General features: G+C 44.3%; 1 protein-coding gene across 3 annotated transcripts in view; it reads right to left on the bottom strand.

Moving 5' to 3' along the window:
• The window catches only part of LOC309363550 (uncharacterized protein), a 98,461-nt gene that overhangs the window by 50,130 nt on the left and 26,959 nt on the right, over window positions 1-21,372 (bottom strand). For 2 of the 3 annotated variants that reach the window (XR_014165382.1, XR_014165383.1), the window contains exons 2-4: window positions 9,891-10,022; window positions 9,194-9,376; window positions 8,309-8,487 (exon numbers count right to left, since the gene is read on the bottom strand). The exons of the other annotated variant lie outside the window; for it this stretch is intronic. The gene's annotated coding sequence lies outside the window, so the exon portion shown is untranslated. The remainder of the gene's footprint in view (window positions 1-8,308; window positions 8,488-9,193; window positions 9,377-9,890; window positions 10,023-21,372) is intronic. 3 annotated transcript variants of the gene reach the window in all.

Genomic DNA, 21,372 nt, shown 5'->3' on the forward strand with positions numbered 1-21,372 from the left:
TTTTTTTAATCGTGTTCTGTTGTATTAGAAACCCTCTTATCACTGCTTTGCTTGCGTCCCAAATTATTCTTTTTTCCACATTTGTCTTTAAGTTTATTTCGAAATAGTCCTTTAAAACTTTTTGGGCCTTCTTAACAATCTCCTGATCCCTTAACAAGGCGTCATTCATTCTCCATCTGAACGATCCGGTTGTATTTAGTCTCAATTCCATTCTCAAGGCGTTGTGGTCGGAGCAGGTTTTTGGGCAGATTTCCACTTTTCTGGTCTTAGGTGCCAGCCCTCTAGTTATCCATATTTGGTCGATTCGCGTCCATGTCATATGGGCCTCAGAAAAGAAAGTTCCTTCTTTCCCTAGAGGGTTCTTGATCCTCCATATGTCGATCAAATCCAAATTGTCAGTCATTTCAAAAAAGGTTTTTGGAAGCCTGCCATCTTTCGTTATATTAGCACTTTGTGACTTATCCATATTCACTGAGGCGACACCGTTCATATCTCCCAACATGATAATGTTGTTATAGTCCAAATAGTCCAGCATAATCTCGTGCAGCTTCTTAAAAAATTCCGATTTTCCATCATTTGGGGCGTAGATTCCTAGAATTAAAAACTTTTCACCTTGTGTCTGGATTTCAATTGCCAAAATTCTGCCCTGTTCGTCTTTAAATACAAATTTTGGGGACAAGTTCTCCTTTGCATAAATCACCACTCCTCTTTTCTTAACTTTATCCGATGAAATAAATTCTTGGCCTAACCTTTTGTTGATTAGCACTTTTCTATGGAGTCTTGTCACATGTGTTTCTTGCAGGCAAATAATGTCCAATTGTTCTTTTTTCAAAATATGAAATACTTTTCTGCGTTTTTCTGGAGAATTCCCGCCATTTATATTCCAACTAAGAAGCTGTAGAGACATCCCGGTTTACTTCTTGGGTATCACAGTTGGGTATCTAGTTTATCGTCCTTTTCCGGAAGCTGTGGTGCCGGGCCGCCTCCAGATGGTATGGATCCTGGTGGTAATCCCGGTGGTGGAGGCCAAGAATCTACGGCTCTCTTTTGGAGGTCCTCCTCGTTGTCGTGTAGGAACTTCTGGTGGTCTTCTGGTGTTTTAATTCTTACCTTCTTTCCTTTATAGGTGAATGACAGACCTTGAGGAAATTCCCACCTATAAGGGATTGCGTTGTATCTTAACAATTTGGCCAAGTCTGTGTATGTGGCTCTAAGGTCCAACAAATATTTAGGAATATCTCTATAAATTTCTGCCCTTTTGCCTTCGACTTCCAGGGATTTTTTAAAGTGTTGGCCTAATATCTTGTCTCTTTCCTCTCTTGTTCTCAAACAAACCAAACAGTCTCTGGACTTATCTTTCTTAACCGATCTTCCCAGTCTGAAGGCCGTCACAATCTTGAAATCTTTATCTTCTTCAACCCCCCAAAATTTAGAAAACAGCTCCGTCAAGAATTTCTCTAGGTTGCCCTGTTCCAACTCTGGGACAGCCCTCAGCCTAAGATTACATTCCTTACTTTTCAGTTCCACCATTGACAGGTAGGCTTGCTGTTCTCCTACCTGTCTTTTCAGAGGTCTTACTTCCCCTTTGATCTCTTCCACCTTCTTGCACGCTTGCTCAGCTTTTTGATTGGCTTCCGCAGCTAATTTGTAGTTCTCCGCCGTAGCTCCTTGCAGTTTCTCAATAGCCTGAGTGTGCTGCGAAACCTGATCTGTTAGCTTGCTGATAGTAGATGTAGCTCTATCAATTTTAGATGACTGATCGTCCACCTTCTTATTCAAAAGTGCCAATTGTTCCAAAATTTGTTTCAAGACTGGATCAGTTCCTCCAGCTGCCATTTCTTCTGTAGCAGGCGTTTCAACTTCCTCCTCCTGCGCCGTCAACACAGTTGGCACCGAGGATCTACGATGATGAATCAAGGTTGTTTGGACAAGCTGCCCAGCTCTCTTGTCTTTTTTCTTTTCTTTAGCTTCCTCAGCTAAAGCTTCCTTAGCTTTAGCTGCTCTTGTTTTCGCTGGGCCACTCATTCCACAGCTGCTGTTCAAGGTCAAATAGTCTTTCAATCCATGAGAAAGGCAAGTCCAGAGTATAAACAATTAAACCACAAAAAATCCCAATAAGATACAGTTCCCAGACCACTATGCCTCCGCAAATCCACTAGGGGGGGTTTTCAAAGGAAAGAAAGTTTCTTTTCCACCATCAAAGCTCCTATTTCAACTGAAATCCCCAAGTTCAGAAAGGAGGATTTCAGAAAGTTCTGTTTCAAATTAGTGCCACAAGGTAACGGAGAGGTTTCGATGACAGTATTAAAGCGATAGTGTATCCATCAATGCAACAGTTTATGTTAAGAGAAAAGTTTCAGCAGCCTGACAGTACTCATTTGCAACACTGGCAGTCCAATAACTCGGTTATCCCCTTCAATTCCACATCTCTTCACAATAGGAGGAAGATTCTCTAGCACACTGAACCAAAACATTTATTTCTTCACTCTTTTTCAATTTCTAGAAACACACAGTCTATTAATGCCCCTTCTTACTTCTTTCAAAATCTCTTTAACGCTTCAGCCCGCATCGGGTTCTTTGCTTTGCTCCGATTAGCAGGACCGGAAGGCGGACTTCCTGTTACTCGCCTCCCGTTTTCAGCCGAAATAGACAAATTTAAGTTAATCCTTAATCAGTACTTTGGTACCCCTTACTCACGGGTAGATTGCAGCCAATCTCGATGTTTTTCAAGAAGAAAGGTCGGCGCTCATCAGCAACAGCAGCGCGGCTTCACTTCCGCGAAAAGAGCGATGAACTCACAGCGCCGCTCCCCCGTTCACGATCCGGAGCCTCTTACGAGGTCCCTTCCTCGCTTCTGGGGGGGCTTCTGGCACCCGCCGAGTCCCACGGCCACAGGCTCGCTCTGCCTACGGTTTATCTGGATGGGTCTCCGCTTCGCCGTAGCGGAGGACCCTTTTTCGCGGAGCCCCTCTTCACTGAGTAAAGAGGACCGCCATTGCCGTTTTGCGCCGCCTCCGGAAGTCCCATGCTACATATAAAGTCACTTACTATCTCAAAGTGCTTTGCACATAATCTGAAAGCAGTTTCAAACCATTTTCTAATCATTTTAGCTATAAGCATCACATCACACACAAACACTTGATCATTGAGGTACTTGTTTGGCCCAAAGCAAGTTTCTGAGTCAGGTTGTGATACTGTAACTAATTTTAAAACAAAAAAAAACCCTGTTTTTCGTTGCTAAAATTCCACAGAGTTACCGACTCGTGGCAATGTCGTCCCATGTAAACAGCACGGCCATGGATCTGAACTTTTGATAATGCAAATAGTTTAGATGCATGCTATATTGCGCAAGGAAATAGACTATTAAAAGGTCTTTGTGAAATATTTCTTAAGGGTTGGAAGGAAATCAGCTCTAAAGAACCCCCAAGTTTGCCTGAGCTTACTGTCAGTCAAAGGCAGCTTCCTTCTCATTATCCAGACTCCTTTTCTAAGTCAGGTGAACATGAGAACTTCCATGACATGAGAACCCAGCTTTGCTGTGGATTTTAAATCACAGATAGGCAAGAAGACACCTATCTAACAAAGCAGAATATATTTGCAACAATAACTATTACTCTACTGGAAAATCAAAAGGCTGTTATGAGCTCCGTTGTACCATAAGGTCATGATTTTAAAGCTGATTTCTCAGTCAATTTTCAGGTGGGGTGTTGTTGGGTTTTTTTTTGTTTTTGGCACTATCTACCGGCCAAATTTCTTTTGACATTTAGAATCTCTCCAGAACAGTTTGAGTCTTTTGCAGGTCTATTCTGCAACATGCTGTTGACACCATAATAGTGCATTCATGGCGGATTTGTAGTGGGCTGTCCACACACCATTTCTTTCAACAAGTGGTATTACAGTGCTTCCTCTATGCTATCGTGTTATTGCAATTTGGAGGAGCAACTCTTGCACTACAGGACAATAAAAGTGGAACAACAACAACCCCTCCCTGAAAAAAATGCAACATAAAACCTTTTGGGGATTTCAAAGAGGATGTTACAGGACATGCACTGACTGGACTTGAATAAGTATAAAGGTATGCCTCCCCCCAAAATAACTATTGCCGGTGCAAACAGTGTGGGACGTGAGATTGTGTATAACCAACCTGATACCATCATGAGCACAAATGATCACGAATGTAATGTATGATAACAACGACATCTGGAGTTAGGAATTTATAACTAATAGGAATCACAAGTGGTGATGTGTTCCATCTTTTTCATCCTGGCACTGTGGAAGCCAAATGCATTTCCATTTGATTTTCACTGAGAAGCAGAGAGAAAAGTAAAAGCCACAGCTGCTCCCATTTCAGATGCACAAGCAACCTCATGATGTTATATTACTTTATTAATTTATTGCATGCATACCCCCTCCTTTCTCCCAAGAAGTCCAAGGTAATGTACATGGCTCTCCTGCTCCGTGTTATATGCATAACAATCCTATGGGGTTAGTTAGGCTAAAAGAAATGGACCCAAGGTCACCCAGTGAGCATAATGGTTGGGTGGGGATTTGAACCTGGTGTCCTCCGGTCCTAGTCTAGAACTCCTTTTTTATAGTTTTTATTAATTTTTCAATTTCACATCTCAAAATAAACATCTTGCATAGTACCATACATTCAATGACTTCCCTCTTTCCCCTTCTATGGTTCATTATCCACCATCCCTGTATATTTTACTATAGCCATTTTATTCAGTTCTCCTATCTTACATCACTCAAGTGTTTATTATATGGTTGAATTTACTTTAATGCTGCCAGCGTTTTCAACTGTGTGCAATTATTTTCCGTATAATACTCAGCAAAAAAATAAAAAAATCCACTTCGCTTTAAATACATGTTCTTCTTGCTTTCTTATTCTATATGTTAGGCCGGCTAGTTCTGCCTATTCTATAATCATAACCTGCCAATCCTCCTTACCTGGGACCTCTTTCACTTCCCATTTTTGGGCTAACAAAACTCAGCTCGCCATTGCATAAATAAGTTTTTCTGGCACCTTGAAACCTTTGTCTGAATGATTCCTAGCAAAAATGCCTCCGGTCTTTTAGGCAAAGTTGTTTTAAACATTTTTTTCATCTCGTTATAAATCATTTCCCAATACTCTTTAACCTTTTTACATGCCCACCACATATGAAAAAAAGTTCCTATTCCGGAACAGCACACTAACTCTCTCACCATCTCCATAATGACGCTGAATTTGAATGCTGATCCAATGAATGTTTTTTGGGGGGTGTATGTGTATACACACACACACACACACACACACACACACAGTCTGACACACACCAACTGCGAATACATCAGGATGGCATTTCAGACTACACATGGAACTTGTAGTTTCAGCTGACCTGAAACTCATTTTCAGTCCCGCAGCAAAGTTCATAGTGTTTTGGTGCAGAAACTGAAGAGGGGTCAGTTCTCTCGCATTCCCCCACCACTGCCCCGCCCGGAATGTATGCTTGGGTTTATCAGAGGACAATGCCTTAGAAGGGCTGAATGCTTTATTAAAAAGCATTTGAGCCAGACCTGTGTAAACACTTTCCTCAGTGAACCAAAGCCAAGCCATACTTTGAGCAAAGGTCAGGGCAGGGAACAGGGTAATTCTTCTGCCTCCGATACAGCCAAGAGCCACACGTCTGGCAGAGCCATGCGTCCGCAAGCCAGGCATTTCCTTCCAGTCCAGGAAAGAGATTAAAGCAGATTACAAGCAGCATGTTGTAACTGAACTGTATGTGTGTGTGTGTGTGTGTGTACACACAGAGAGAGAAAGAGAGAGGGTGTAGCATAGACAGTTCAAGCTCTTGCATAGCTCAGCTACCCAAATGGCATTAATTATGATGAGAATAACAGAAAAAGAAGTGAAGAAAGAAAGATGAACTTCAGCTTTGTCCAGAGTGGGATTGTTAGATGTTTTTCTAGAAGCGTTCCTTGCCAAGGAACAAGACCAAGAGCTCAGACAAGCTTTACCTCCCATTTGCTTCCCGTTCAAGCAAGAAAGGTGGACAAGCGGCTGTAGATATAAACTACATATGCAGGCACAGTGCAAACCCACAGCGGAAAGCACTTCCTCACCACCTGTCATCATCAGAACTCCCAGCAGGAATTTACTAAAAAGTTTTGGCAATTTTATAGTAGGAGGATATCCTCAGGTTGTTGTTGCTGCTGCTGCCCAAGTTCAATATCTTGCGTTCGTAAAATACCACAACAGGGCTGAAGATTGAAAGTACAGCCAGAAATATTCCCATATATTATTATCTAAAGAGCTGAACAAAATTGCAAATTCCTCTTCCACAAACCCATCCAAGTTCGCACTATATCTAAATCTAGTTTTCTCCAACAACCATCACCCACCCTGGCAATTCTCAACCAGTCTTTGGGTCAAGATAGCAGTAGGGGCAGGAATGTGGGGCTACCCCACTATGCATAATCAGGATCTGGCGACTACTCACATTGCATGCCAGCATCAGTTTCTATAGCAGGGGAAGGTACATCAGGCCTGGCGGGGAAGCAATGTGGCCCTCCAAGCCCTTCTGCCTCAGGACACTTCCCACACCTCTTGCCAACCCTACTTGGCACCCTTCATGAGTGGTTTTGCCTGGCTGGTATATGTCCTTGAACTCTGATGACGCCTTTTTCTTGCCTGCATGGAGGATAGAGAGGGGTGTTTGAGTGCAGGAACTAGCCTACCATACAAAAGTAAAAATTACATTTCTTGATCCACCCACTATTGCCTCATTATCAGAGTTCAAGGACGCATTCCACCTTGGGGGGGGGAATCCAAGGATGGTGCAAATTAGGGCTGGTGAAGGTTATGGCCTGGGGAGAGTGCCAAGGGCCAGACAGAGAAACCTAGAGGGCCATATTTGGCCACTGGCTCTGAGATTCCTCTCTCACACACTACACTGAATAGGAGCTTCACCAATCACATCAGAGGGAAACAGCCACATTGCCACCCTCAGCTGAATTTCCAACATTTTGTTCCAAGCAACGCACAACAAAGGGAAGGGGGAGCTTTTCCAAGTTCTTCACACTTTTTCAAGGTATCGAAAGTGTTCTAACAATGCCTAATGATAATGATCCAAAATGTAAATGTATGCATTCATGGAAATATAACAAGGACAAAAAATGTTGCTTGATTTTGAGTGTGACTTGAAAGAAAGAAAATGTCTATAATAGAGCTGGTTTTAAAAATACACACACATATATATATCCAGACATCCATTATAATTTGGCTCAGTTTCTTACAACTCCATTTATGTGCTCAAATTTCCTTCCTGTCTGATTTGATCAAACCATAGTTTGCTGTAACATCTGAATCATGTGTACTGTAGTTTTCCTCTGGAACTGAAAACCCACTTCAAACCAGAATTGCTTCCCTTTTCTGGCTTGGAAGCAAATTTTATGGTTTGCATGCAAACACCATGGTTTGCACAAACCATCATTTGCCTGGTTTGAACATCATGGCAATCTATAGTATGCCTGAACCAGAGAGCAACTTTGATCTTGCCCTTTTTGAAATTTTGAAATGTAAGACCTAGGTACCACGTTTCACGTACAACTAATATACATTGAAGCCAAAATCATGGAAGATTGGGGCTGTACACAACCATGCTAGTTATGGAACAGAGGTGTGTGTGTGTGTGTGTGTGTGTGTGTGTGAGAGAGAGAGAGAGAGAGAGAGAGAGAGAGAGAGAGAGAGAGCGCACAAAACAAAGGGAAAGGCACAAACCTAGAACGAGGTAGCATCTTCCATTGTGGATAAGTATGAGGTGTAATTATTTTAGTGCCCATTCTATTGAAAATGTTGGATATCTTTGGCATTTTTTCCTATGTTGTTGTTTCGCTGCACTGATTTTATCCTGTGAAACATCTTGCTATTCAATACGGAAAGGTTTGAATAAATTAATAAAGGGGAAGTTCCTTGCCTTCAGGGAGCTGGCACACTCCAAGGTAATCTACTGCCTCAAGCCGAATAGCGCCGTGAACATGAGAGGCTTATGGTTTCATTTAATTCTGCTGTGGGTATGTTCCTTGCCTTTTCCTTATCCTGTTCTATGTCATTAAACATCTCCTTCAACTATTGTCCCTGGAATATCAGGTGATGCTGAGGTGGAAATGAGATGTGGTTTTCTTTTATAGGAACAGCTTTCCGCCACCCTCTTATTTTCCCTGCAATTCCTCTGGGAATTCCCTTAAGGGCTCTGCAATTGTGGCAAGTATTGCTAGGGGTTCCCCCAGGACGAGAGCCTGCTAAAGGTCAGGAAAACGAGCTTACCTGAATCTCAGAGCAGATGGATTCATGGTGGAAGCTTATTTGTTCGGATTCAGGGAGCACACAGATCTGGATGATGATTCATGAAATGTATACAATTATGCTTTTCCATCCTGATCTTCCTTTGGAAAATTCAGAGCAGCTTCCGGGGGTGGGGGTGTCTCCTAATCAGTGCTATTTCTCTGGAAAAAGAGGTGCTGGAACTCACTATGAACACATCTCTGGTTTTCTTATACTGTGGTACCTTGGGTTAAGAACTTAATTCGTTCTGGAAGTCCGTTCTTAACCTCAAACTGTTCTTAACCTGAAGCACCACTTTAGCTAATGGGGCCTCCCGCTGCTGCCATGCCACCAGAGCACGATTTCTGTTCTCATCCTGAGGTAAAGTTCTTAACCCGAGGTACTATTTCTGGGTTAGCGGAGTCTGTAACTTGAAGCGTATGTAACCTGAGGTACCACTGTAATGGCAATAGTGCCCACCTGAGAGGTGCTGGAACAGAGTTCCAGTGAGTTCCACCTGGAAAAAAAGCCGTTCCTAATAAGTCACTAACCAGCCATGCTGGGATTTGTTTAGCCTTAACAATATAACATCATGGTGCGTCTTCGCAGACCCACCCCAATCTCCTAATGTATGCCTTCAGAGCATACGCATGGGAAAGTAGGTTTCCCCCCTTAAAACTGGAACAGCAGAATTCATAAAACATCCATGAATCCCTAAGGTGTGTGTTTCAGGGGGAAACTGACATGGTTGCGTGAGGATTGGAGACGTACCGTATATATGAAATTAGGTCCAAAGTGATCTCAAAGCCCCAAGCTTTGGGCTGTTTTTATTGCTGCTGCTGTTGCTGTTGTTGTTTTAACAATCACCACACGGCACCTCAGGCTTACCTTGGCATGCGGCTGGATGATGGCGGTGGGTAGTTTGGAAGGTTCCAGAGAGCAAAGCTCTCTCAGGGATGTGACTAGTGATGAGGAAGGGAGTTCACGTGCCGCTGAGGTCTTACATAACAGCTCTCTCCTGCCTCTTCTTCCCCCATCGCACAGAGGCAGACGCTGACAGATTGGCTAAAGCTATTAAGGGACCAAAAGGATTGGGTTTTAATTCTATAATTATTTGCTCTGGGAGAGATACTTGTAATCACCGAGAATGAGTCCGGCAGTATTGGTGGGGGGTGGGGTTGAGGATGGGAGGAAAATGAGGCCTTAAGTAACTTCAATTGTGGGGGTGAGGGTGGGGGGGAGATGATGTATTATCCTAGCTCGTGTGTGTGTGTGTGTGTGTGTGTGTGTGTGTGTGTGTGTGTGTAACTTTCTGCCCCCCCCCAAAAAATACTGGACAGCCAGAATGGAGGCCTTTTCCTGATTTCTCTCTCATATATATATAAATATACACACACACTGTTTTCCACCTGTTTCAGCTCCTTCTCCTCTGGTAGGTAAGGCTGAGCCAGGGTTTCCTCCGTTTGAAACCGGGATTCCCCTTCAGCAGAGCAACACTCTCAGATGCATCTCAATGAGGACAGGGAGGTTTTCCTCCCCTGTACAGTACATTTCAGGCTTGCACTATTGGCTCACATATACATACACTGCAATGAATGTCACCATGGAAACAGGATTCTGCGAACAAACAGTCTGCAGCGATGCCTTTTCTTTTCTTTCGTTTTTGCATGCTTACCAAGGGAGTGTCTGAAACGCCCCTTCCTCTCTCCACAGAACCCTAGAAGAAGAAACACACAATTTTTTTTTTTAATAAAAAGCATAACTAGAAACCGCTGCGTCTATCCAAGGTCCAGGGTGTTGTTGTTTTTAGCAGCTGATCAACCCAAATGGTAGTCAAAACAGCAATACAGAAGATTAATACGACGTATGGGAGATAATACACAGATTTCCTTCCAGGGACGGATGGGAACACTCATACTTAATATGGTGTCTTTTGCCTCTTGGGTAAAAAAAATAAATAAATAAAAATCACAGTGAGATGGATAGAATATCATTGGAGGGGCGTTTGTGTGCATGTGTCAGATTACACCAGATTTACCACTACCTCCACCAATCACACAAAAGTCAGAAATTAGCACAATAACTAGTTCAGTTAGGGTACCACTAAAAATAATGATTGGAGTTGTGAGAGCACATATGCTTACGCATATGTTTTCCCTAATAGGGCAAGTAACAGTTTCAGAGAGGGTTTTCATCAGCAAGAGTGGGGAAGGTTGCCACCCTGTTTCCCCACGCTGCTACTCCTACACGCACTCCACAGCTACTATTTGCATCTCTATCGTCGCGTCTAGTTTGTCGCCCAGATAATCAGTAAGTCAATATTTTTTGAATTACTCAGCTTGTAGGAGATAGTTATAGGTAGACAGACACCACCACCACCACATCTTAAAATGTATCAAGGCAGTGTATGCTATAAAAATATTAAACATAATTTAAAATAACAAAAGCAGATAATAAATTCAAGATAAATGTCTAATCAAAAATCAAACAGCTGAAAATGCCCATCAGCACAAAAAAGTACCACCTCTCTATGTGCTTGGTCCTCAGGTGAGCATGTGATTCCTGGTATTTGGCCCTGAGCCTTCCTCTATTTTCAGAGTTTGGAGGTGGGCCAAACATCATGCCCAATCACAGCACTGGGAATGTGGTAATGAAAAATTAAAATGCCCAGGGGTTGGGGACTTACCATTTTGAAAAGAGGCAGCAGAAGGTTCCACTTATATATATCTTCCCTCCTCCCAAAGAAAGCTCCACCATCACAGAGCTGTAAGCAGCAGCCCAGCATCATAGCAATCTCCGGCTATAAAATGCCCAAATGGGAATGGCACTAAATCAGATGTTTTCGTTCATTCCATGTTAATACTGGAGCTATTTAACTGGGGATCTTTAATGATTATTTTTGTATAAGAATATGGGGGGAAAGGGTATTTTTTTATTCTTTACTTGATATTAGTAGACTACCACTTTGAGCACGTTACTAATTATTTTATATTATATGGATTGTATATCTGTATTAATGTTATTGTTCTAAGTTGCTTTGAGACTCTGGTAGAAAGCATCAAATAAATCAGCAGTCTTAATCAACCAATCAATCATCATAAAAATTATGATGCATTTATTCTCCCTGGGGCATTACATGTTTGTTTTTCAAAATGGCTGCCACCCTGTTGTTTCCAGCTCCACTGTCACTTGAAGTGGCAGAAGAGCGCTTTTTTAGTTTAAAAAATGGAGTCTGCTGTTACCGCTTCTCAACATGGCAAGCTCCCATTTTCGTTTTTGTTACCGTCCACCTGAAAGTGGCCAAAAAATGCCCCCCCCCACTGTCATGGGGGATAAATGATCCTGCAAAAGTGTGTGTGTAGGGGATATCTGGCCCATTTCTAGGCTCCTCCAACATTCATAGAGCATTTATCCTGATTTGTTTGTTCAGAGCTTACACAGTTGTTAGACTATGTCCAGTCTTTATTGAGTATTCATTCTATGTTATTTGCAGGGAGGTTATATGAAAATGAGCATTCTTCCTGAATTGCTCGCATGGTGGTTACATGCCTTTCCAATGATTATTTGTTCATTCCACACCATTCGGTGCATTTCCCAGTCACTCCCATAAAATTGTGACAGCCTGGAGTAACAGTCACATCTTGTCTGAGCTGAAGTTTCTTTACCCTCATTCTGCCCATCACTGATTTGAGACACTCACTCACACCTGAATCTGATAAAAAGGATAGAGTTGGGTGACATCTCATCCAATACCTTCCGACAACCTCTCCCAACAATTTCATGGAGGTGTTAAAGAGCAGGGGAGACAAAAATTAAATGTTGTAGAACCCTGGAGAATAATTCGTATGGGAAGGAGCAGTAGCTCTCCGGCACTACATTCTGAAACCTGCTGTCCAAAATGGAGAAAACTGATTGCAAAATGGTGCCTCAATCTTGCAATCCTAAAAGGTGGTCCAGGAAGAATACCATCGGTGATTATATCAGTAGAATTCATCCATCAGGGCAACCAAGGCAATCAGGGTTAAAAGCAGACAGACTAGACTACTTTCATTCAGGAATACCTGGACGATGCCACAACTTTGCCCACAAATGGAAATCTGAGACTTGCCTATAATGATTGAAGTCTAAATATAAATATATATTCTGGATCCCAAACTGAACTGGGTCAATTTGGTTCAACTCAGGATTCAGTTGATCAGGTTGAGTCAGTTCTAGATCACCTCAGTTCAGTTCAGGTTTACCTGGAGTGATCTGGGACTGCCACATGGTGGTGGTGGGGTGTCTGCTGGCAAGAAGATGGGGGAGAGAAGATGCTTAGGCAGTCTACATGCATCTCCTTCTCCCCCATTCCTGACTGCACAACTGTACAAGACACCCAAAATGGTTTGTGGCCCAGGTATGGGTCAACTCAGCCCCAGATTGTCCCAGATCAGTTTGGGGCTGCTCCAAAGAATTGGATAGGTTCCAGAAACAGATCAGGAGTCCGTGCATGGCCCTAATGCCCACCAGGGGTTGAGCCACAGCCTCTTTCAACGTGGCAAGCTCAGGATCTACTGAACGAAAGGCATTGACTGTTCTGTTGACCAGTCCAGCCAACCTTAGGCAAGGGTCAAGTGGACATGTTATGACTCAAAGCTCTTCAAGTGCCTGGTCTGCACCCTTATTTGCACTCAACTGCAGCTCATCCAAGCAATTGCAAGAAGCCCAAATCAAGATCTCTTGTAACACAGATTCTGATATCAAAATAGCTTCCCATGTCAGAGATGATGTGAGCGACATTATCTACAAAGTGTCCCACAGACAAGTGGGGGTTTTGATGGTGCTGTGGGTTGACCACAAGGGACTGCAAGAGTTCTCTAAGAACTAGCTCTGCTGGGGAACATTTTGTAGATACTATGCTAGTGAAAAAGTAAATTTTCTTCACTGCCGGCAACACCCTGGAGTAAGGTTTCCAATGGGCTCTAACCTGCTATTTTTCATCCTGGGGGTTATCCCCACCACCACCTGTGTTCTAGTCATCCCAACCTCCAGCTCCAACAGGTCCTGTTTACTGAATCCTTTCAAAATATGGTCTGGGCTTATAACTGTCAAAACATCCAGCTTGTAAATTAATCCCCCACAGGTTAACTGTGTGTTGCATGAAGAAACATTGCCCCATATCCTGGATCTACTATCTTCATGGTCCCTTCCAACTCTACAATTCTATGATTCCAGTGGATAAGCCCATTTGAGAAAAGAGAGAGAGAGAGAGAGAGAGAGAGAGAGAGAGAGAGAGAGAGAGAGAGAGAGAGAGAGAGATTTATTTCCTCCATGCCATTCATAGAGTCACACCACTTGGTCACTGCAAATGTCACTGAGCCCAAGGGAAAACCTAATCCACTCTTACATACAGGCCTTCTCCACAAAAATATACAATTCAATAATAAATGAGGCATTCTCCTTTCAGGGCACAACCTTAAGAACTTCTGCAAAGCCTTCCAGCAGGTCCTATTTCTTTCCTCTGCAAGCTGGCTCAAATAGCAATGAATCAATACATGAACCCCACCTTTTTTCTGGGGGGACGCAGGGGTATGCATAATCCTTAAACCTTTTGTGAATCTAAGTTTGGCTTCATTGAGGGGCAGTATTTCAATATGAATAGGAAAGTAAGAGTACCCCTGAATATTAAAAAAGAGGGGGGAGCACTGGAACCACCCCTATTTTCCATATCCATATCTTTAGCAGAGCTGCTCTTATGGCGGGGCTGACAAGATGACCATACTTCTCCAACTATGCCTTTTATTTATTTATTTTTGCACAGGCACGCTCGCACACATTACCTTTGAACGCCTGCCTGCCGTCGCTGTGCCCAAATCTGCTTCCAATTTGCATTCCGCTTGTGAGATTTTGATCTGAATGCTTTGATGAAATGAAGCCAATGCGTTGGAGTGCTTCAGTCAGCTTCTCATTGCATTGTTTTCATACCCGGCCACAGTCACGCAAGTGCGCTCGCGCGCTCTCTCTCTCTCTCTCTCTCTCTCTCTCTCTCTCTCTCTCTCTCTCCAGGGGCTAACAGTGACCTCGTGAATTATCCCAGCCACAGGGGACCAGGCAGAGCAGGCAAATGTAGTGAACCTTTCCAAGATCTCAGCCAAACACTAGATTTGTTCGACACACACACACACACCCCCCTCTCCCCAAACCTACACAAGCTCCCAGCCTTATATACTGTACTTTGAACAGAGGTTCTTCCACCAGCCTTATAAAACTCTCTCCTATTTCACCCACCCGCAACAAGTTCTCTCACATATCTATTTCCCCTCTATCTTGTATACAAACTGCCATTCAACATTCAATAGCATGTGCCCAGTATGAGACGCCAATGTTTTGAAATAAAAAGACAGCAATCTCAGTCCCCCTCTCCCTCCCCACCCCCACCTCCCAAAAATCCCTGTTTCTACCATCTCTTTGCATTTGGTACAAAGACCTAGTCTAATAGTTGCCTCTCCATCAAACTCCCCACAGTGCCCTCTGCTGGCTAAACAGAAATCCTTGCCTCTGGCTGGCACAGAAACAGGCAGGAAACCCATCTCAGCATATTCCATTTTCTAGGTCTATAGTCCCATCACACAAGGATCTCGGCCTGGGCTTAGTCAGAGGCTCTGCCATCAGAGAGGCCTGCATTGTTCTGTTACAAAACCACTCTTCCCCTCCTCCTCCTCCCCGGGCTGTTGCTATAATTGTGAGTGAATAAGAGGGGAAATTTGGCTCTTGGTTACAAGCAAGAGCAGTTACCCAGCCGGCTATGCATATCTGGCCAAGACATAGCATTCAGTGGGAGACGGCAGGCCAGTGTTTTGCAGAGTTATCATTCCACAGGCAGGACTGGAAAGTGGCAGAGAGAGACACGATCCGAATCATCTCCAGCACTCTGCGTGAGAGGCCACGCTCTTGCGGTCACTCCAGGTTTTGGTGGCTGTGAGAAAGGTGTGGAGTGAGGCAGCTTGGCTTGACTTTGCATTGTTCTCAAGGCATACCAAATACAGTTGCACTCAGCTGGGACGCTGGCATGTCACTGCTAGACCATATTTAGCTTGTTTTCTTGTCCTAGCTTACTTCATTGTTTGGTAGGGACACCACCAGCAGCTCCTTCGGCGACACCCTGTTGTGTTAGAAGCAGTTCTGCTGCTCCTTCCCGGCTGTGTTCCTTTCCTTGCACCACCCCCTGCTGGATGGAAAAGAGGCTGAAGATCTGTGCAGAGAAACCAAGCAGCTAGGCTGGGTGGGCAGGGGGGCTGAAAACACATAGAATTGGAAGGGACTCTGAGGTCCAAGTCCCTGCAATGCAGGAATATGCAGCTGCCCCATATGGGGTTTGAACCTGCAACCTTGGCATTATCAGCACTGTGCTCTAACCAACTGAGCTATCCAGGCTACATATGCTGGCTACACACATGTGTCAGTTCCAATCCTCCTACTGGCCTGGAGAAGAGAAGAACTTAGTGGGGAAGGAGAACACCATTCAAATAACTAAAGGGCTGTCACATAGAAGAGGCCTGTCAGCTTCTTCCTCCATACCAACTTGCAGAACAACTCAAGGAAGAGGGTGTGAACAAGATCATAACTGGCTCTAGCATTTATCGGTTCAGGCTCTGGCTGTCATTGGCCTCTGTGCTTTCCACTCTGCCAGCGGACTACCAAACATATTGCTTTGGCAGACATATCATGCATTTCTCCCTGTTGCCTCTCAGCAGTGCTTTCTACTGCTGGCAACAGGGTGACGTGGGGGGATATATATTATTGTGAGTTTGGGGTGATCAGATGTGTGCCAGGCTCCTCTAATCTCTGGATCCAGCAAGTGTTTAAATTTAATCAAGGCTTCTAATTATTGGAATAGCCAGGTTAGCCTTCTGGTGCAGTGAGGGTTAAGAGGCGAGATGGCAAATGTGTGGGAGCCCCTCCGTCAAAGGATAAAGAGAAGAGAGTTCTGAGAGCAATGATGTGACTTAGAGAAAAAGCAGCAAGCTGGAGAGAGAGAGTCAGAGAAATATTGCGCAGCAATGTTTGGTTTGTTTGAATCCAAGGCTGCAGCTATGGGAGAAGAAGTATGCTTTTGGGGTGTTGATGCTGTGAACCCCTCCATCATCGGCTCAGGTTGTATATATGTATAAATGAACCAGACACCATAGTCTCTGCTGTGCCTCATTCACAAAAGGAAACACGAACCCTGAGAAAGCACCTGGAACCGCTGGAATATCACACCACTCGGAGTTTGGGGTGGCGTGCAACAATATACAAGTTTCTTCTATTTGTTCTGCTCTTTCCTCCCAGTTTCCTTCTTGGTGACTTGGCTACTGAGAGCAACAAGAGGAGGAGACCTAACCTCCTCCCCGTTTTAGTATTCCACCTCCCCGAGCTCTGCCTTCTCCCTAGTGGCCAACAACCAGCCCTTTAATTACTTGTGGAGAGCTTTGGTGCGGGGCGTAGCAGGCCCACCTTGTAGTAAGGAGATTAAAAGTGATCTCTGAGCCTCATTTATCCAAGAAGAAGCTGGATCGGAGAAGTGCGAGCTTTTGTTCCAAATGCCTGGGAGGTGCGCCGCCAGCCCCAAGGCCCATTTGGGGGCTGTCTATTGTATTCAATCACAAGAAGTCCATCTCAAATGGCCTGCTAATGAAAGCCCATAATATGGCCTTGCATTAGTGGCAGTAACTGAGAGGTTCATTAAAGTCTAAAAACGGGAGCTTCAAATGACATGACAGAGACAAGAAGGAAAGGGAATCCAGAGGGAGGTGGAGAGGGATGGGGAGGAGGAGGAGATAGAAAATTACAGCTACATTTTTCTCAGCGCAGCCCAGAATCTTCAGCACTTGCAGAAAGGAGCCTTTGGTTGTCATCCTTGGAGAATTTCACCTTCAGCCTCCCTCCGGTGCTCCCGGGCCTGCCGGCTGCCTGCCTTCAGCAGAAGTGGAAGATTCAGCTGACAGCAAGGGGAAGAAGGAGAGGAGGGAGGGTTTAGGACAGAAGCCAGCTCCATCGCAGGGTCGCCAGCTCCTCGGGGCATGCAGGGCCTCAGCAACAGCAGCAACAACACCTTCAGACCTCACCCGTTCTGACAAGGTGTCCCTTCCTCTGAGGATGGAGAATCGGAGGCCTCCCAGACTGGGAGACGGGCCAGGTTCCCTGACAGCTTGGTAAGCAGGAACGCAGGTTCGCTGTGTTCTCTGCGTGGCAATCACGAGGCGTAGAGGGTTTGCTACAAATCAGGCTGTGCTTGTTGTTTAATCGCAGGTAGCAATGGGGGGGTAGTACCTGGAGTCAGTGCAGAGGGATCTGTCAGAGCAGGTCACAGTGACCAGGAAACAGTGTCCTTTGAGAATGAGCATTAGTCACGTATTCGATTCTTCCTTAAGTAAATGACCGGCATAAGCACGGATTGCGCATTCTTGTTTGTTATGGCCAATCTGGTCATCATGCGAATAGCAGGAGCCGTTACCATCTCCCCTGAAACCCTACTACTATACAGCAATTGTTCCCAAAGTGTGTGCCACCCAGGGGCGCCAACTTGAATAAAATATTAGGGGAAATGGACAGGTAAACCTCACCCCACACAATCAATCACAAGATGTAGCATGCACCATTTGAATGGCATTATCCATCCACTTTGGGGGAGGGGGCAACCCACTCAAATATTTTATTGGGGGGGGTGGTTAAGGGACCTCAGCCCCTAGGAGTTGGCTCCTATGTTGCCACCCATGGGCAATAAATCAATGCAATAATTAAAAGTCCCAGTGAGCCCAAAGTGCTTACTGAAGAGGCTTCCTGCTGCATCTCTGTATGTTTCAGGTCCCTTCTCTGCCCCAAGATCATGGAGAGCTGTAGCCACAGTAGTCAGCGTTAGGTCTGATGGATACATAGTCTGATCTGGTATAGTATAGCTTCCCAACTTCCTGTTCAATCTCACACAGTGACCTCTGCCACGAGCTATGGAATCTCGCACCTACAGCCAATGTAAGAGCAACTGCCATACCTGCAATTCCTACAAACTGCTATTCCTGTAGTGACTGTCTTATGTTAAACCTCTCTATCTCTCTCATACCAAAAGCAAGCATACTCAGCGTTCCTCATTACATGCAAACGCTTACCTGCAAACAATGTACTCTTCTTGCCTTTGGCTTTTTGTTTTGTTTACTAGGTGCTGTGGAACACTCTATATATGGACAACAGAGTACCATGAGTTCCTGCAGCAGTTACAAGCAGACTGTCAAAAACAGAGGAGACTGGCTCTCCCCAGTGCTGGCCCAAGACATTTTGTTGCCTGAAGCACAAACCCCAATGATGCTGTGCACTGATTAGGGACCACATTTGGAGCTTGGGGGAGGCATGCTGCACCTTTCATACACCAATTTCAGCCTTAATTTATCTTCCCCCACCTTCATGGTGCTGCCTGAAGCAGGTTGCTTCACTCTGCTGTGCGGCCAGCCTGGCCCTAGTTATCACATTTACAGGAAACACATGGAATGGAACTCAACACTAGGACTATGCAGAGTAGACCCACTGAAATTAGGTTTATTAATTTCAATCTGTCTGCTCCATGTAAAAGTTAGTTGAATAGCACCCATTGTACGCAGTCGCGTGCTCACCATTTCTAGATCTGATGTTCTTTCAACCACACCTTAAAATCAGCACTGTGTCTCACTCCTCCTTCTTCCTGTTCAGGTATCAGATCATTTGCCTTTTCTCTAGCTGATGAGGAAATGATTATCTAGCCTGCTGGGTTTGTTATTCAGTGCGGTTTTTCTTTTCCTGGGGTTCGGTGTCCATCACAGCTCGGACCATCCTCCCTCAGATACTTGGCACATCAATGAGCCACCAGCAACGAAGGCAGTGACAAGGTCACAGCACCACTTCAGAGTGTGTCAGTATATTTGCTTTACTCACCAGTGAGCTAACAGCTCTTGTCAGGAGCTGTTTGTAAAGGCGTGATGATAGCTATCATATCTTGTTAGGGGTGCTAATCTCCACTTTCCCCCCTGCTCTTTCCCTGACCTGTCCTGCATTATTCATTTATCCTTTTTCCCATGTGAATTGGCTCACACTCCCCAACATTATCTGCCCCTCAATATTCCACACTGCTAGGAGAAAGGACTGCTGACGCCGAGCTAGATATCGTCTAGTCCAGGGGTTGTCAACATTGTGCCCATGGAGGTGGTAGAGCTCACACTGCTTTGCCTGCAGAAGGTCTGAAGTTCAATCCCTGACATCTCCACATAGGGCTGGGAAACACTAGAAAGCCCCTGTCAATCAGGAGTTGAAAATATTAAACTAGAGCAGCGGTTCTCAACCTGTGGGTCCCCAGATGTTGTTGGACTCCAACTCCCATCATCCCTGAGCTCTGGCCTTGCTAGCTAGGGGTGATGGGAGTTGTAGTTTAACGACGTCTGGGGACCCACAGGTTGAGAAAGGCTAAGCTAGAGGATCCAATATAAGGCAGCTTTCTTGAGGTAAGAGGGTCTCAAACTGTGGTCTGTAAACCAGTAATAGTCTGTGTCCATGGAAAGAATTCAGTATAGTTGAGATCTGTCTCCTTCTTCTTTGGCGATCACTCATAGCCGAGTAAGATTGTCTTTCATGAACACAGTCTTAACAGTGAGTCCGTAAGTGACTGTGGAGACCAATTCTGGATCCACACATTCTTCCAACATGGAGACGTAGGTTTCTGGGTGGGAGCTGATCATGGTGAGGGTTTGCCAAGTGTGCCTTCCTCTTAGCACATTTCTCCCTTTCGTCCTGATTTTGAGCATCTTCAAAGCCCATGACACCTTTGGTAAAGGCTGTTCTCCAATTGGAGCACATGCAGGCCAGTGTTTCCCAGTTGTTGGTGTTTATACTACATTTTTTTAGATTTGCCTTGAGAGATTCTGTACATGACCCTCCACTTGATTTCCCCCCTCTTTTTTGATGTCAAAGATCAATGTGCTGGTTTCAATGAAGATGCCAGCACTGAAGAAGGCATTGTTGTTGTTCCATAATTCTTCATCCGTTTTCTTAGAAAGACAAGACTAAAATCATTAAAATAAGAATGACTAGCAGACTAATTTCCAGGTTGCTTGAAAATTCTAAGAAACCAAAAAATAAATCAGTGCGACAGCTGATATCAGAGCAGCTTTGGTCTGCTCCCTTGATCCAAAATGACATCTGGTTATATCCTCACGCAAGTGAAAACACTGCTCTTGCATAATACAACAGTATCTTCAGATGTGTCCAAATCCATGTTGAACAAACAAACTTCCCAAAAAGTATAGTAGATTTGATGTATGTGTTTGAATTGGTGGAGCAACAAAAATGTTTGTTAAGCAGTCCTCCAAGAAAACCCAGCAATTTTTTAAAAAGTCCATGGGGTAGGAGGGGAGTTTGAGGGGCATTGTATTATACTATCACATCTTGTACTGCTCAACTACTTTCACTGTGAGCACCTCCCCCCAGGTTGTAAGGTATTACCGCTAGCGTATAAAGCCTTAAATTTCTTGGCAGCAGTCTACCCGAATACCACCCTTCTTTACACATTCCTGCTTGTTCTTTGAGATCTGTTGCAGAAGCATTGCTAACTGTCCCTTATGACATCCATTCAGCTGCCACATGGAAAGGGGCATTTAGCGCACTGTAGATTGTGAGGTTCAATTCTCTTGCAGATTAGGCAGGCATCTTCCATGTTCCGTTTTAGATTCCGGCCGAAAATGTTTTTAGCTTACCCTTCCATATGACCTAGTTTTCCTGTTCTTCTGATCTTCACCTTTCTACCCTTGATTTGATTATTGGTTTTATGACGTACGTCACTTTGAGAAGTTTCCATGCCCCCTTCTCCTTGATTTAGTGGGATAGAAACGTTATGTATAATAAATGTATAAATAAGGAGTGCAGCAAATGCTGCACTGTCCAGCCTAAAACTGAAGCCCAGGTAGAACTATAAAGAGGAACAAAGCTTGAACGAAGGCTGCAAACTTCCATGGAGCATCTATACGAATTCCCCCAGCTTTGAAAATATTAATTCAGTTCTCTGTAATGAAAGAGCTTGCATTATTCCTGGG

The sequence above is a fragment of the Podarcis melisellensis genome, assembly GCF_964234715.1.
Source record: "Podarcis melisellensis genome assembly, chromosome: 2".
NCBI lineage: Eukaryota > Metazoa > Chordata > Lepidosauria > Squamata > Lacertidae > Podarcis > Podarcis melisellensis.